Raw genomic sequence first — 15051 nt, 5'->3', positions numbered from 1 at the left:
GGATGGAATATATACTCCTCTGTTTAATTTAGTCCTAAACTACCTTTCCAAATTTATCACTCATTATCTTGCATCCTGTGAGCTAAGGTCCAATTAAACTGGTCTCCTTTCTGTTCCTAACACAAGACATTCCATCTCTCATCTGGCCGTCCCCTCAGAGCTGGAATATTCAAGTATCCCTTCAACATGGTGACTTTTGTTATATTGAATCTGGGAGCTTGAAGTTCACCTTTGATTGACTAATAAGTCAGTTGGATAGAATGTTCCCAGGGAGGCAAGCGAAAGGCAGGAGGGGGGCAGTTGAGAACCCTGAGGGAGTTCTGAGTCTTTGACCTGTGCTGAGGCTGGAGATTGGTGGATCCTGGTCTTGGAGTGAGAGGGTGCAAACATCTCTCTGCCAACTCTTCCTGTACTTCATATACTGTTTTCAACCTGTACTTGACCACCACCTTGGTGTCTACTGCCCCTAGATATTAGGAGTTTCATCATCTAGATATCTAGGTTTCCCAGGGCCCGGGAGGGATCCGGGAAGTGGGCAGGAGACAAAGAAGAGGGTGGAAAGGGTGGACATAACTCAACTGTTAAGGCTGAAGATCTACAGAAGAAGAATCTGAAGATTTCCCAGCAGTTTACCTACTCTGGTTTAGCCCTGGCCAGGCTGAACTAGAGGGAAGCTAAAACTTGATTCTTCATTTGCCAGCAGTTGAGAGTTTCAATAGTAATAAGTTTAATAGGGTTTCCCATTACCTCAGTCCTTTACCCTTATCCTTCTTATTAATATATAAAGTTTAAAGTACCTTCCTAAATCAGTTTCAAAGCTTGTTTGGGAAGGGAGACAACGCAGTCAGAATATCGTCGTTTTCCCAGCTGAAGAGCCCAAATCAATATATCAATTAACCCCAGGTGGGTCCTAAAGGATAAACCTCTTTTGACCTGAAGGATCCTGCCTGGGCAACTGTTATAAGGAGAAGTGTCATCTTATTCCTCTCTGCACATCATTCCTACCACCTCAAATAGATACAAGAGACCTTCCTTAATTATAACACTTTCCCCATCAAGGATTCAATATATTGCAGGTTGGCATAAAAAATTAAATGGGAATTTGGGGGCAGTTTTGTGGAAGCCACAGATAACACATGAAGGCCAGCAGAAGACACAGAAAAAGTTTGGAAACTCAGAAATGCATAAATATATGTGTACTATTATAACATCAACATTATATTTTAATACCATAAATAGATATACTTTCTTAAAAAGTTAAAGTATCATTTAACATTTTTATTTATTTTAATTTAATTTAATTTAATTTAAATTTTTTTAATTTAAAATTTTTTAGAATATTTTTCCATGGTCACATGATTCATGTTCTTTCCCTCCCAAGACCCCCTCCCTGTAGCTGATGTGCAATTCCATCATTTCCAAACATATCATAATTTTTTCACATTTAAAAAAATTTTTTTTAATACGGTATTTTTACTTAATACTGACCTAAATGTAGTCAATGACCAAATACTTAACCCAAATTTTACATGAATTTTCCAGATATGGGGGGAGTGCTCCTAACCCCCACAAGGTAGAAGGGATACCTGTACTTGCTCCTCACCACCCTGGATTCCTACAAAACTCTGACACTTTCTATATGCAGCCTTTCTTGATTTCCCCATCTTCTATAAGGTGAGGCTCCTTTTTTGCTTGTGTGAATAATTGGATGGTTGAAAGAGGCGCCAAGAGAACATTTAGTACTAAAAAACTGTAAAAATGCAACTGTGAAGCACAGTGAAGGGGAATATCTTAATAGCTTAGTTTTTCATTTCTGTTTCCCCAGGGGAGTATGACTGTTTAACAACTGACTGGGGCACAGGGAAATAAATGTACACACCACAAACTTTAAGTCCAATCTACATTAACATTTTCTTTTAAAGTGTAGGCAATTAAAAACAATAAGCCCTGATTTGTAGTTTTTACTGGTTTCCAAGGGGTAAGTACTCAGACTGAAAATTTAACATTTTGGCTCCAACACAACCCGGCTTTCTCCCCAAATCTTTTTGGGCGCTAAGATAAATAATTCAAAGATAAGAAGGCTTGTCCATGCTATGATTTACACTAACCTTAAATAAGATAGTGCCTGCCTTCTTGTAGCTTATAGTATAATAGTATATATTATAAGCTATATACTCATTGAAGGATAACAAATATTAAGGCAGAATATATGGAATAGGCACAAGGAAGAATGAACGCATAAAACAGGAGTTTGGGGGGCAGTTAGGTGGCTCAGTGGATTGAGAGCCAGGCCCAGAGCCTAGGTTCAAATCTGACCTCAGACACTTCCTAGCTGTGTGACCTTGGGCAAGTCACTTAACCCCCAATTGTCTAGCCTTTACCACACTTATATATACCAATATATAGTATTGGTTCTAAGGCAGAAGGTAAGGATTTTTAAAAAACAGGAGTTTGGGGTAGAGCTATAAATTTAAAAATATTATAGCAAGATTCTTCTGTTAGGTCTTTGTATCATCTTATTTTAAACTTTAAAAAACCCTTAAGGATCATCCACATGTTTTAGAAACCTGGCTATCCCCCTATTTTGCCTAGGCATGAAGTGAATGGCTTCTCTGGGCCCAATCCTTCTATTCATTGATCAGCTTGAAACTTTAACCTGCTCCATTTCTCCTAGGCCACTTCATATTCCCACAGGCAACCTGGTGGCCCCCAACTCCCAAGGGTTCAACATTCAGATGCCAAGACTTAGTGCATACACCCAAGAGGCTTAGCCCATTGCAGCTCAGAACTCCTGAGGTCAAGCAGTCCCCCAATTTCAGTTTTCTTGGATATAGGAATTATAGATATGTGCCACCTCACCAACCACTGTAATTTTATAAATGAGGAAACTGGGGGGAGGGAAAGTTGACTTGCCTAACATCACATTTTGTGGCAGGACAATGACTAACATCCAATTTCTTGATTTCCCATTCAGTGCTTTTCCCACAGCATTGCACTTCTTCAACATGGGTCCATAGCAGATCTACTTTAGAATTAATTTCTTTCTTTTTTTTTTAAACCCTTACCTTCTGTCTTGGAGTCAATAATGTGTATTAGCTCCAAGGCAGAAGAGTGGTAAAAGTAGGCAATGGGGGTCAAGTGACTTGTCCAGGGTCACACAGCTGGGAAGTGTCTGAGGCCAGATTTGAACCCAGGATCTCCTGTCTCTAGGCCTGACTCTCAATCCACTGAGCTACCCAGCCCCAGAATGAATTTCTTAACTGACTTACAACATGTAATTTTATATAGAGCATATAATAAAATATAATAAAAATATAATAGTTGTACTTCTCAAAGAGAGGCAATAAGAGAGGAAGCAAAGGAAAAAGACCTGGAGGACTCAAGACTGAGATTTTCAAGTCTGGATTTTATATCTTCCATTCAAGAGAGTTAATATGCTGTCTTCTAATTTTATATTTTTGGGAAAGGCCCCGACTTAATGGGGCCAAGTATTATATTGCTAGTCACATTCTCTAATTCAATTCTGGTGCTGTGTGCTCAGCACATAAATCAGCAGGAGTGGAACAATTTCTGGGAATTGGATTTAGAAGACCTAGATTTGAGGGCTTGGTTTTTTTTCTCCTTTTAGAAGTCACTGAAATGCTCTGTGTCTCAGTTTCTCCATTTGTAAAGTAAGTCCTACAACTCTAAATTGTAAGTAATATGCTTTATCACGTGGGCTGCTATTAATCTATCAGTAGTCAGTGCAGTTCTTTTTGCCCATTTAGTCCTTTCACAGAATAAATATGCCAGCTGTGCTATTTAAAAAGGAAGGAAATTCCCACAAACAGAGCAGTGAAAATTTTTTTTCCAAGAACTAACTTGAGAAATTTTCCAAACTTTTAAAAGCAATAATTCCTTTCAGCATTTCTTTGTTGTTAGGGTCTTAATTGCTGTATAGTATTGTGCTGAGTACTGATCGCCATCTACTGGAATTTTATTGAATTTCACTTTGATGCTTCCCTCTGAACCTTTGACACCCAATGAGTTTGCCTAGTCTTGGCCATTTTTACTGAGTATTTTCTTTCCTTTTTCTCCTACTGTCTATTTGTGCTCTCACCACACTAGAAGAGACCCTCATCATCACCCCCATGGTTTATTGCAACATTTTTTCCTAATAAATTTTAATTAATTAATTAAGAATAGTTTTTTCATGGTTATAAGATTCATGTTTTTTCCCTCCTCTCTCCCTTCCGGCCTCCCATAGCCAACGTGCAATTTAGATCAAGACCTATTTCCATATTATTGATATTTGCACTAGGATGCAAATATTGACTAGAGTCAATATCCCCATCAACCCATGTGATCAAGCAGTTGTTTTTCTTCTGCATTTCTACTCCCACAGTTCTTCCTCTGAATGTGGATAGAGTTCTTTCTCATAAGTCCCTCAGAGTTGTCCTGATCATTATTGCAACATTTTCTTAATGTTTCAGTCCACCCACATTCTCTCTCACTTCCAATCCATTTTGGATTGCCAAACAGTTTTCTTATGCACAGGTCTCTTCAGTCATTCCTCTGCCTACTACAGCACCTGAAGCACCTCCCCTCACATATTAGGCCCCCAGAAGAGTTGGCTACCCCAGATTCGCAGTATTTTCTAGAGCCCTGTCTACTTCAACTGTGGTTCATTTTTCTCCCCCACCCCACTCCAATAAAGACGTTTTTCCTTTAGTCATCAATGAGACACAAAGCAAACACATTTAATGAAATATTAAACAAGTCACAATAAAACATTCCTTCCATAAACTTGAGCCACACTCTCCTGAAATACATATCAAATCAGTGGGGAGATTGGGCATGCATTGGGACCATGTATGAAGAGTATATAGAGCAGGCACAAGACTATGAGTGGTCAGGGTATATGTATGGAGGAGCAACACATGTGCCCACTCTTATTCAGGATCACTGATTTTTCTGGTGGGGTCATGCTGCCTTCGCTGGAGCAAACACAGCTGACTTGTTCTCACTGGGCCGGCTTCCCACTAAGTGAAGCTTGTCTCCTGGGCATAAGACCTGAAGAAGCTGCTCAGGTTAGAAAACTCCACATCCACTACTCTATTAGATCATGTTGCCTCCTCAACCCAAGAAGTAATTAGAAGCTCTCATCGATTAAGGAGATAGCTAGGCAAATCTAATCACAGACACTAGCCATGAAAACCTGGACAAATCATTTAACCTCCATTTCCCTTGATTCCCTGGAAAAGGAGATACCAGACTACTCCAGTATCCTTGCCAAGAAAATCCCATGGACAGTGTGGTCTACAGGGTCACAAAGAATCAGACAAGACTAATTGACTGAACAACAAGAAATCATCTGCCAAACCAGTGTGGTTCAAGGGCTGGACTTGACTCTGGAGTTCATAGGATCTAAATGACAAGCAGTAAAGAGTAGGAGGGATTGTAGAAAACCCAACATGGATGATGAGATCAGAGCAAGCAAGGGATTTATTAGGTTTTCAAGTTTGGGGGTCACACAGCTGCCTTCAGTGTCCCAGGGGCAAGCTACAAGGCTTTTGGATGTGTATCAGATTTATGCCTTGAAGGAGGACCCAGGATGTCAGTCGGAGGGACTTCTTTTGGATTTCAGTTATTAGAAAAAAGATGTGGGTTCAATGGGAGCCCCATTAATCAGCTAGTAGAAAGAACAAAGAACAGGTTTGAGGAACCAGACATGAGTGATATAGTTTTGGAAAGAGCATGTTTGGGCAAAAGCATGTTTGGGAAAGGGCATGCATGATGCTTCCCATGGAAGCTTTTCATACTCAACTGCCTGTTCCCTTAGGGCACTCTGAGGTCAAATAGTAATGGCTCAATAATGTGGAGCTTTGCTGAGGACTGATAGCCTAGCCTACAGACTAGGTTCAAATGGTGCTCAGTATGTCTTTAGGGAAGTCACTTAATTTCCTTTGGTCTATATTTCTTTATCCGTAAGTTCATAGGAGTTGGTGTAAATGGCCTCTTAGGTTTCATACAACTTTAGATCTATAACGCAAACACTATCCACAGAGATTGCATTATGCCCTTTAAAAAAACCCCAACTTATTTTCTGGCTTAGTAACAACTGTAAGACCGAAGGGCAAGGGCTAGACAAATGGGGTTAAGTGACTTGCCGAGAGTGACTGAGCTAAGAAGTGACTGAGGTCAAATTTGAACCCAGGTCCTCCTGAACCAGGCCTCACACTTTATCTACTGTGCCATTTAGCTGCCCCACATTATGCCATTTTTTAAGAAATAAAAGAATAATATTGAACCTAGCTCCTCTGACTCCAAATCCAGTGCTTTTTTTGATATTGCTCTCCCTTTAATAATACTAAATGACATCATAATTGTTGAAGTGGTTGTCCCTTTTTTGACATTGTTCTCTCTTTAATAATACTAAATGGTGTCATAATTCTTGAGGTCTAAAGAATTCTACATAATCTTAGTGGATCCATTGGAATGCAACTAGTAGAAACAGTGATCTAAAAAGAACAATATAAGTAAATTACAAATCCCAGGTTCCCTACTATTCTAGGTCTTAGTTCTGCATCATTTACTCAAAATATCTAACCTTTCCATGTTTCAGGTTTCTAATTTTAAAGCAGGAAAAAGAAATGTATGTCCTATTTGCCTTATAAAAACTTTGGGAAAAAATTAAAACATCACAAAAATTTAAGCTATCAAGAAGTAACAAAAAGATCATTAAAAAAAAGCTAAGTAGACAATCTGAGTGTGATTTAAAAAAAAAAAAACAATCAAAAAGAGGCCAAAGAGTCTTTGATATTACCTTACTAGATATTCCTACATTTAAGATCTTTCTTTCTTTTTTCCCCTTAGACAGATTGAGTGTATAATAAATGCTTGCTGAGTTAAATAGAATTATTTATAGATTTGTTTCACTTGAGATAGAAATAGATTTGACTAAGTAAAGGACTTGGCTTTGGGAAAAATTACACAACTTATACAATTAACAGTAACATTGTAAAGACCAACAATATCAAAAGACATAGTGCCTTTGATTGACACAATGAACAATTATGATTCCAGAGGATTCATGATGAAACATGTTATTCACTAGATGAGAGATACTGAGAGCTGACTGAAGTTTGTTTTATTTGGATATGGCCAGTATGGGAATTTATTTTCCTTGAGGGTACACGTTTGTAACAGGGAATTTGTTATTTTTTTTCTCAATAGAAGAGGTAGATTTTTGTTTACTAAAAAAATTTTTTTAATTAAAAAAAGAAAAGTGTTTCAATATTTCCAGTGTTCCTTAAAGCATTTAATGGCATGGCATAAAGATCACAGCTGGAAGGGACCTTTGAGTCTAGTCATCTAGTCCAATCTACTCATTTTATAGACTCCACGAAGATTCCTAGTGGGTAGGACACTCAGAAAGAGGAACCAAGGACTGAGCGAAAATGGGTTACTGGTTGAGATCTAAGGGAAAGAGAACATAAGGCGAGAATAAAGACATGTAGACAAAGAAAGTTCTGGCATAAGGTAGACAGAAATCGAGTGAGCTCTGGTGGACAAGAGCTTCCAAGGTTCAGAGCTTCACTGGGATGAAGCTCTGTTGGTTAAGAGCTTTCAGTGGTTCCCAAACTTTTTTGACCTACCACCCCCTTTCCAGAAAAAATATTACTAGTGCTTCTGGAAATTAATTTTTAAAAAATTTTAATAGCAATTAATAGGAAAGATAAATGCACCTGTGGCCATCACTGCCTCCCTGGATCGCTGCAGCACCCACCAGGGGCCGGTAGTGCCCACTTTGGGAATCACTTCAGAGCTTAACCCTCAGCTGCCATATAACTACTTTTATTGGGGTTACAACAGTATAGGGGGAAGGGAAGAGCCAAGTGGTCTGATACATTAACATTAAGAGGTAATCATCATGAGATACAAACAGTTGGAACCTAAAACAATAGGAAGAGCTAACCCCTAGATGGGGAGTTCAGATGGCCTAAGGCATCTACAGTTGTTCGATACATATGTTAACTGATTGTTTTAGGTAAAATTAGGAGACTGAGATAACTGACCAGTCTTCCAGAGTGTAGCCTTAGGGAAGGGCTAGGAATTTGGCAAGGTTGAGGTTCAATTTAACACAAGGTTACAGAAATTAATCATGAGCAGTACAAGAGTCAGTTTTTGAGCACTCTTAAAATAATATCCAGATTAATGTATACCTGGATTGCTACAGATACCGAGACCCAGGAAGAAATCGTTATTCTCTAAGCAGAAGGGAAAACACTACTTATTGGCAATCTCACCCTGAGGAGGCCTTTTCTTTCTCGACAAAGAAGTTGTTATATTGAGAAAAACTGCTGCTATAAAGGAATGAGAATTCATTGTTGAGACTTATAACTTCTGACTCAGGAAAAGAGGTACATATCTAACCTGATTTACATGACCAAGGCATAGCATTTGTTCCTTTATTTTCTTCTCAATTAGTAAGGTATAGCATACACACGTATGATTAGAATTTGCTCCCCAGAAACTCTCTTTCCCAGCTTCCCTTGCTCCTTCTCACACACATTATGTGCTAAAGTAGGGAGGATATAAGTTTTGTGTAGCCTTACCTTTGGCTTTCTTTTCCCCAGATCTGTTTGTGGAGGTGGGGGGAGTGCCAGGCAGGAGAATTTTTCTCAAGTGTCTTTACTCAGGTTTTTACTTTTGTTCTTGTATTTTTTCTACTTTAAGTGATTATTAATAAATCTTATAAAATATAATACTTGGAGTTATTGGATATTAATTTAAATTTTACAAACACACATACACAGACCTTAAATCAAGGTCCATTTTATTTAGTCATTGTCGACATGGAATCTAGAGGCCTCAAACTTGTGGCTTAGTGAGATCTGATGAACCCCAAGTTTTAGGAATAGCTTGTAGGTTGGAGACCCCCAAAGCTTGTGCTTGTTCCCTGTTTCCATGAGAATCCACCCTGAAGGTGGATTCTCAGGCTAGCAATTGCAAACTGAATAATGGATCCTAATAATAATAATAATAATAATAATGACTCTTTAGCACAGTGGGCAGCGGATAGCACATCAGTTTCATAAGCTGAAGGTCCTGAGTTTGATCCCCAAACGGGGGATGTGGTACAATGGGAGAAGCTTCTAAGGCAAAAGAATCACTACTGCACTGCCTAGATACCCAAGGTCCATTTACCAAAAATAAATTATTTTTCGTGGTTGAATAATATAGTTTGCCTAGCTAGGTGGGGTATAATGATAACCCCCTTTCTCTAATGTTTCTTTTCTGAGATATTAGGTACTTATACTACCTCACCAAAGTGTGAGATAAAAACAGTGATAGTGAACTTTTTAAGAGATGGAGTGCCATGCCACAGCCCCGCCCCGCCCCCAACAGAGTGCCATGCCATGCCCCACCCCCCAAACTGAGTTCTGTACCCTGCACCCCCCAACTTGACCCCTGGCCCCCTTCCTTACTCCAGACAGGGGAGGGAGGAAGAACTCTCATTGGCTGCTAGGCAGAGGGATGGGAAAGTGAGGAATGTCCTCAGGTGCATGGAGAGGAGGAAGGGGAACAGCTCCATCCCAGTCCCTCAGGCTTTCTAGTAGGGAACTCTGGCAGGTGACTGCAGATGTGCCCACAGGGAGGGCTCTCCGTGCCCTTTTTGGCACCCATGCCATTGGTTTGCTGTCATGGGTATAGAAGAACAATAAAGGAATATAAAAGGAGATTTATTCAGTATACCTGGAAGTTACTCCTCTTCTCCCCTGAGCTGGCTCATACCTGCCCCTGAGCCTTTCTTTGTCCTCACATCCCTGAGTTATCAGTCAGTCATCATTTATTTATTTGTTGGAAAATCTTTCTGTCTTAGGATGTATGAATCCTAAGGCATTAGAGCAGTAAGGATTAGGGAACTGGGGTTAAGTGACTTGCCCAGGGTCTTCTGAGTCCAAATTTGAACCCAGGACCTCCCATCTCCAGAGGTCTGGCTCTCTATCCACTGAGCTACCTAGCTGCTCCCAGTCATCATTTATTAAGAACCTACTAAGTGCCACACACTGTGTGCTAAACAGAAGGAATACTACAAAGAAAGGCAAAATATACTCCCTGACCTCAAAGAGCTCACAATCCAATGGGGGAAACAATAAGCAAGAGCATTTTATTATGAGTGGATTCCTCTATTTCTTATCCTTTATCTTATCCAGCCTATATCATAAAGGCTGTAGTATACTGTAGAAGAGAGAACACTAGCCTGAGAATGGGAAAGAACACAGTAAAAGATTTGACATTCTCCCTTATAGTCGTTAAATGCTAATTGATCACAGAACACAAAGTATTAAAACAATAGAACAACCAATTAATCAGCCAATATCTATAAACATTTATTAAGCACCTTTTTATGGACCAGGCACTGTGCTAATTGCTGAACACAGAATGCTCAAGCAGCTCTATGGAATACAGGACTTGGAGTCAGGAAAACCAGAGTTTAAATCCTGCCTTAGATTAGTGCCTCTGTTTCCAAAAGAGGAAAACTTAGTCCAGTATTTGGGTAGATCTAATTAACGAATGTAGAGCACTCTATAAATGCTAGTTATTACTCTACCAGAGGGTCTTTTATATACAATTATTTTCAAATTAGCCTCATTTTTAAGGGAAGAAACCTTGTTTTTGCCTTTCTTACATAGTACAAGGTCAAATACATAGTAAGTGCTTAATAAGTGCTCCTTGATAGATTGCTGGATTTGGAATCTGGAGAACAGGTTCAAGTCACGCACCCAACATTTTCTGAGTTAATAACTAACCTCTCAGAGACTCAGTCTCCTAATCTATTAAGTGGGAATTCTATAAGTTGTACCTAACTCACAGAGTTGTTCCAGGGGCTCAAATGAGATAAAGATCATGATGTAGTCAGAAGAGTTTAAAATGCTATATAAATGTCCATTTTTATTTTAAATTCAAGTTACACTGTTCAATTTTGACATTATTAAAGAATAACAAGAGCTAACATTTTATATAACATCTGCTATGTGACTGTGCTCAGCACTTGAGAAATATTATCTTATTGGATCTTCGCAACAACTCTGGGAACTGTGGCATAAATTTTCAGGGTCCTTGCTAGCCGCCGCATAAATAAATCAGCACAGATTACAGACAAACAGGTACACTGCAGTTTATTTATCTGCTCAAGAGTGGAACATATACCATCAGCAGGTGATAGCCATATGTGTCTCACAATTCCACAGATATGGGATCGTGCCCCTAGGAACAAGGAAGGAGGATTAAAGTTTATTTGGTATGGAGTACAGTTTTATAAAGTTAGTAACAAGAGGCAAAAACAAACAAACAAACAAACAAAAAAAACCACAAAACAACATACAGCAGTCTGGTAAACTTTAAGAGCATATTAAGAGAGATATTTATAGGTAACCAAAAAACAATGGTTGAGAGCAGAAAAGGTGAAAAGGAGGTGAGAAGCTGGATTGACTGCGAAAACAAGGTTTTAAAGCAAAATATTGAAGAACATAGGTTAACCCAGGAACAAGAAAAACAAGAAATAAGTTGAATGTAATGCAGAGATATGATGTATCTATTGTTATGAGTAAGATTAGATTAGCTGGTTATTAGGTACTGATTATGTATTGATTAGGAAGTACCTAGCAGGAAGGAGCTGGAGCTGGGAATTCCAGGTTGGAATGAAGGAGGAGGAAGTCTGTCTGTGCCCTGAGTGTGGACTCCATGAGTGGTGGGCAAAACTGTTGCCAGCCTGGGAGACCTCAGAGCAAAGGACACTCTGCTTCCTGATTTCCCCTGGGATCCTGTGTGGTGTGTCATCTAAGAAAAGGACAAATCTACAGAGCCAAGAGAGGAGGAGAAGTTTGAAAACCGGAGGACAGTGCTTCAAGCAGAACCCTCTCTACCTGGTACCTGAGATCATCTTGACTCCTGGCATCCAGAGATCATCAGTGGATTGCATTGAGAATCCCAAAGCCACTAAGTCCTAGCTGCACTCAAGCCTGGCAGGTTCCAGGTTTGAGGCAGAAACCCAGAGACTCCATTTATAGCTCCTTGGGCCCTGTTAGTTTAGATCACTTAGATAAGAGTAGAATAAGTCCTCCTATTGCCCTGTGGTTTTATCCTTTAGATTTTAAGTATAGAAATCCTTTCCCACCTTTTAGTCTAACATAATTAAAGCTGTTAAGTCCCTTTTACCTTGTTAGCCTGTTACTATACTCTGGTCTAGTGGAAGCTGGGTGACAGTTAAGATCAACTGCCATTCCTGTGGAAATCCAGTAAACTCTGGTCTCTTCACCCTGGTCCAGTCTCTCATAAATCCTAGAGTGTGTTCCCACAAACCACTTGGTTTATTGTAATAACCCTGGTGACCCCATTACCTTACATATATTTTCTTACAGTATTAATATTCGTTGTTTCAAGTTGAATGCCAGGTAGTTCAGGAAAATATCAAGGTATCAAAAAGATCAATATATAGAAAAAATAAACTTTTAAAATATGAACCAATGTTTAAGTTAGAATGGATGTTAGATCTGAGTTTTGACTTGAGGTTGCCATAAAGCAAGGAGGAAAGTCTGGGGCACCAAGTAAAAAGTAAATGTAATGGGGAACTTGACAGTGAGAGCCCAGTCCTGGGAATATATGCAATAACAGACTGCTAACTCATGTCTGCGGTAAAGGGAGTCTGCTTTTGGAAGGGAGTGATGTTTAAGGGTTCTGCTTCCTAGTTCTAACCATGCATAGGTATTCTGTGACTGTTTCCTACTGATTTACTGAAAGGTGAATAAGAGCCTTTTGATTGGCTATTGAGGTGAAATCACGAGCTTATAAAAGTTTCTAACAAAAGATCTCAAGAATTTTCTGTCTTATTGGCCATGAGGTGTAAGGAGGACTCTGAACTCCAGTGGGCTGGCCAATGGATGCATGCATGGTTTCCTAGGCAAGTCTGTGTCTCAAATGGAATTGGCTTCTATGTGAATCTTCTTTGGTACAAGGGCCTTAGAGCTCTCAAAAGGTGGACCAGAGTTTCAATGATCAACCCAGAGTAGTCATGTGCTTGACCCATTCCAGCAATGAATAAATGAAGCCTTTTAAAAAAAAACCTTTTCCTTCTGTCTTAGAATTGATACTAAGGGGACAGCTTAGTGTCTCAGTGGATAGAAATCCAGGCCAGGAGATGGGAGGTCCTGGTTAAAATCTAGCTTCAACACTTCCTAGCTGTGTGACCTTGGACAAGTTACTTAACCCCATTTGCCTAGCCCTTACCACTCTCTACTTAAGGATTTGTTGATTTATTTGTTTAATTTAAAATTTTTATTTTAAAATACTTTCCCACGTTTCCATGATTCATTTTCTTTCCTTCTCCCCTTTCCTCCCCACTCCTAGAGCAGACAAGCAATTCCATTGGGTTGTACAAATGTTATCACTTGATACCTATTTCCATATTATTAATTTTTGCTATAGAGAGATCTTTTAAAGCCTAAATCCCAAATCACATACCCATATATACATGTGATAAGTGATGTCATATGTTTTTCTTTTGCATTTCTATTCCCATAGTTCTTTCTCTCAATGTGGATAGAATTCTTTCCCACAAGTCCTTCAGGAGTGTCCTGGCTTGTTGCATTGCTACTAGTCAAGTCCTTTACATTGGATTGATCCACAATGTTTTACTTTCTGTATACAATGTTCTCCTGGTTCTGCTTGTTTCACTTGGCATCAGTTCATTGAGGTTCTCCCAGTTCATATAGAAATCCTCCAGATCATCAATCCTTACTGCACAATAGTATTCTATCACCATCATATACCACAATTTATTCAGCCATTCCCCAATCAAGGGACAACCCTTCATTTTCCAATTTTTTGCCACCACAAACAGAACAGCTATGAATATTTTTGTACAAGTATTTTTCCTTAGTATTTCTTTGGGGGTATAAGCCCAATACTGGATGAAAGGGCATTTTAAAGTCCTTTGTGCATAATTCTAAATTGCCTTCCAGAATGGCTGGATTAATTCACAACTCCACCAGAAATGCATTAGTGTCCCAATTTTGCCACAACTCCTCCAACATTTATTATTTTCCTTTACTGTCATATTGGCCAATCTGCTAGGTGTGAGGTGGTACCTCAGCATTGTTTTGATTCGCATTTCTCTAATTATGAGAAATTTTGAACACTTTTTCATGTGCTTAATGACAGTTTTGATTTCTTTATCTGAAAACTACCTATTCATGTCCCTTGACCAATTGTCAATTGGGGAATGACTTGATTTTTTTTGTACAATTGATTTAACTCCTTATAAATTTGAGAAATTAGACCTTTGTCAGAGGTTTTTTTGTTATAATTTTTCCCCTTAATTTTTTGCTTTGGAAGGTAAGGATTTAAAACAAAATAAAACAAAAGAATTGATACTAAATATTGGTCCCAAGGCAGAAGAGAATTAAGAGTTAGGCAATGGTGGGCGAGGGGTGTTAAGTAATCTGTCCAGGGTCACACAGCTTGGGAGTGTCTGAGGTTAGATTTGAACCCAGGACCTCCCTTCTCCAGGCTTGGCTATTTACTGAGCCACTTAGCTGCCACAAATTAAACATTTATTAAGTGACTGCGATATACAAAAGCACTGGGGATATAAATTTTAAAAGTAAGATGGTTCCCTGTTCTCAAGGAGCTCATATTCTAATAGAGGAAATAACACATATAGAAAGTTCCAGCTGCAAATCAGATAGGAAGGTCCAAAAGTTCTTAAGGTATGGTAGCAAAAGTCAATGATCATATTTCATTTTTAATGTAATTTCCACTGATAAAATAATATTGATTTATGATGTTGTTGCATTTGACAATGCTTCTCTAAGAACTTTGGTGGCAAGAACATTCCTTTCTGAATCTTCAAAAGATGTGGATCTTACCCCTGCAGAAACAGTTGCCAGGCTGCTTCTCCACAGGGTGCATCTTCCCAGGATGACAATGACACATTGGGCTTGAAGCATTACTATTCCAAAGACTCTTGCATTCAGGGTCTTGGGCTATCTCCATCTAAGTACGAGG

Source organism: Gracilinanus agilis, chromosome 2 (genome assembly GCF_016433145.1).
Source record: "Gracilinanus agilis isolate LMUSP501 chromosome 2, AgileGrace, whole genome shotgun sequence".
Lineage (NCBI taxonomy): Eukaryota > Metazoa > Chordata > Mammalia > Didelphimorphia > Didelphidae > Gracilinanus > Gracilinanus agilis.
The sequence above is the reverse complement of the archived record's forward strand: the minus strand, read 5'-3'. Positions refer to the sequence as shown.